The sequence below is a fragment of the Poecilia formosa genome, unplaced genomic scaffold, assembly GCF_000485575.1.
Source record: "Poecilia formosa unplaced genomic scaffold, Poecilia_formosa-5.1.2 Scaffold577, whole genome shotgun sequence".
Taxonomy (NCBI): Eukaryota; Metazoa; Chordata; class Actinopteri; order Cyprinodontiformes; family Poeciliidae; genus Poecilia; species Poecilia formosa.
Genome location: NW_006800516.1, coordinates 59937 through 63617, shown reverse-complemented (window position 1 = coordinate 63617; position 3681 = coordinate 59937).

Below are 3681 nucleotides of genomic sequence, written 5' to 3'. Positions count from 1 at the left end.
CCAGATTACGCAATATTTCCCGTTTACTCTACCAGTCACTCAAAAACCAGTCTCCTTCACACAGTTTGACCAGAAAGCCGGGGCAAAGAAGCTGTCAATAAAAGCAATCCAACTATGGCTCATCCTGGGTCCAAACCCTATGTCCATCGCATAAATGCCTGGTAATCCTAGCAAACCTAGCCTGGCCACTGACCTTCGTATGTTATTCCGCTGAATTCAAACCTCGCTTACCAGCACAGTCTAGGCTTTCTCCCATTCACTTGGATTCCTCCAGTACATTTTAAATTGGGCCAATCAGCAGACAGAAGGAGAACTTGTGTACAATAATCAATTATGTCAGTAACGCATTACAATTTCAAATCCAGTAATCAGATTAAAGTTACTTATCCAAATCACTGTGCATTACTATTTTTTTTTTTTATTTTTTTTTTTTTTAGTTAATTTCATTGTGCGTCTTGGTGAGCGACCACCATTTCTATGCAACAGTTGTCAAAAGCGACAGAAATGTAAACAGTGGAGGGAGGTGAGACAGGCTCGTTTTGTTGCTGGAAAAACAGGAACTATTTCGAGTTTCTGTTGCAAAATCTGATTATTATAAGCAGTTTTGGGCTTGTTTTTTTCTAAATTCACTTGCAAATTTGATGAGTCGCAGGTTGCGGATTTTTGGGCTTGTTTTTGAACGTGAAATTACTTATTTGGGCTTGGAAATAAGCAGAGACCCATAAAAAGCCCCAGCATTTGTCTGACATCGAGATAGTTTTAGTCAGGCTCTGCTGTCCATCATTTCCCGGATAGTCCTCGAAACTACCATAATATGAACAGCACAATAAACTTGAAAACGGCTACGAATGAATGTGTCTGTAAGGTTGCGCAACTAAACTGTAACGTTAAAGCAAAATCAGCCAGAACCCAAAACGGAGCCAACAAGTGTTCAGTTCACCAAACGTTTTATTACAAAAATTATGGTGTTGAAGGGGCTCTACAGAGTGTGGGCACACTGGTAGGTCAGGAATTGGGGATTCACAGGGGTCGGGAAGCCAGCCTGGGGAGGGGAGGGTGAATGGGCAGTGGGAGGCCTTCGGGGCTCAGGGGACAAACAGATGACAGGGACAAAATCCACCAACCAGAGGCTCAGTTGTCGAAAGGATCCAGGGTCATGCATGGGAGGGTCTCAGGCAATGAAAATCCAATAATCAGAAGACTGGAGGCAGGTTCAGAGGCAGGCAGGGTTCAGCAACAGGAGGTCAGAACTCTTCCTACAGCAGAAGGACTAGGCAAAAATATGTGGTCAAAAAACAGGCAGGATCAGAAAACCAGAAAAGTCTTTAGAACATGAAACAGGGCTTGAAAGCTGTGACTGGGGCAACAGATGATCACACACTGAGCTGGTGAGGAACAGCTGCTTAAATAGGGAGCAGCACAGTGCAGGTGAGGGTAATGAGTAATCAGCACAGTCAAGGTAGAGCTGAAGGGCTGAAATCATTACATAAACGGTATTATAATTATTAATATTAAGATAAGTGTCACAAATCTGTTCACTTATCCGAGTAGTGGAGCCGCAGGAGACATCAAATGCAGAGCTGTAACACAGAACCTGGAGGTTAGGGGTTGGGGAGGAGACTCTAAAATCCTACTTTGAGTTTTCCAGACAATAGTGGACCACACAAAAATTACAAAAGTACAATGTTGTTTGATGGTTACAACCACAAAAGTGTGTGTGTGTGTGTGTGTGTGTGTATATATATATATAACTGCTTTTTCGTGTGCTTTGGAGTTTCTGTGATGATTAATTTTTTTGCAAAGTGATAAAAGCTGGTAGCTCTTGAATTGCTACAATATAAAGCTGTATTTCCTTCAGTCCACTGGCTGCAATGTTGACACCTTGAGATGCCATGAGACCTAAATTCTGAACATCATTGCATGGAGTCATCCCAGTTTTCCATGTCTGGCATATAACCATTCATTTTAGGTTTTAAACTGGTTCTATTGATCCTGTGTCCAGACAGAGGGATAATCAGTAGCCTAGCATCATGACCCTGTTTGTCCTGCAGCTTCCAGTTCGTCTTCCTAACATGGCGCCTCCTCACCCTGACTCTCATACTGATAGGAGGAACCACAGAGCTCTGTTAAGCAGGGCCGTACAGAGACCACTAAAGGGGCAGGTGCTCAAAAAAAAAAGGGCCCACCTAACCGCATTCTAGGACAGAATATTAACAAAGCCACACAGCTTTCAGAGTTTAATAAACAATGATAAATTGTGACATATACAATCAAAGCTAAGGAAAATCTCTATATAGAGCATAAAACTATGCATATGTAAGATATTGTATTAGTAATTTCTTCCTGCAGGTCCATTTGTTCTATTTTGTTATTGGAAAGTATTGGAATATTCAAAACCGCAATTTAGCAAGATATGTAAATCAGAGGTAGACCACCAGACATATTTTGTCTTTACAGAATTACACTATTAAAAATATAAACAAGGGCACAATGCAACCTTTTAGTGTACTGTAATCTATAAAAAAAGAGCTGCCTATTTGTGACACTTGCAGTGGAGATGAAGATGGTCCATTCAGGAAAGCAGAGCTGCATCAAACTTTAATGTGGAACTGCAGAAAAAAAAACAATTGTTAATGCATGTCACCATGAGAAAAGCCTACTGAGTTTTGCTTAAAACACTTTTTTTTTTAATTAAAATCACACATTTTTGTCTCATAAAGTGAATTTTTGTTTTTTGCAAAACAAACTTAATTCTGCTTGTCATAAATCTTTTCTTGCTATTCTAAGTTTTTGTTTGTGACTCAAAGTTTTGCTTGTGATTCTCACATGACATCATGGGCAGGACCCAAAATCGCAACAAAAGATTTCTGAGTGCAAATAAAAGTTTGTTTGGCAAAAAACTTTTTAAGTTCACGAGACAAAAATGAGTCATTTAATTTACAAAAAAAGTTTTTTAAACAATTTTTTTTTAAGGTTTTGTTGGCTCTATTGGCCTTTATTTGAAAGTAGTTTGACAGGAAACAGGGTAATCAAAGAGGGGGAAGACATGCGGCAAATGTCGCCAGTCCGGGAATCGAGCCTGCGACCACCGCAAGAGGACTAAGGCCTCAATATGTGGGTCGTGCTTTGCCTCTGCACCACCACAGGACCCACTAAACTAAACTTTTTGTTTAAAAAAAGAAATCATTACAATTCCAAAAGTTTTGATTACAATTTTATTTTACTTAACTGAGGTTAGTTTTTTTTTTTTTTTTATTGAATAATTGGGGGAAAAACTTTAACTTCATACTCTGCGAACCAGACCCTAAACTTACTTAAAGTCTGGCTTGAGTTTTTTCCCCTTCATTAATGACACTTTTATTACATACATTATATCCATCTTGGTAGTTCAGGGCGAGTTATTTTTAATTCTACATGAATATCCTTGTTGGACTTTTATTTAAGTGCTTTTCTCCTTCAAGACACATTTACCTAACGCTAGAATAAATGCAATGGACATTATGCAGCAAAGGAAATTAGAAGACATATATCCATTATGGAGATGATAGATTTTGGACAGGCGATGTTTCCCTATTGTAATACTGAAGAATGACTGCTATCATTAACGATACAGGGGAAGAAGCTTTTCAGTTATCTTGCTTTGCTAGCAAAGTCGTTAGCTAGCAGCTAGCTAATAGCACA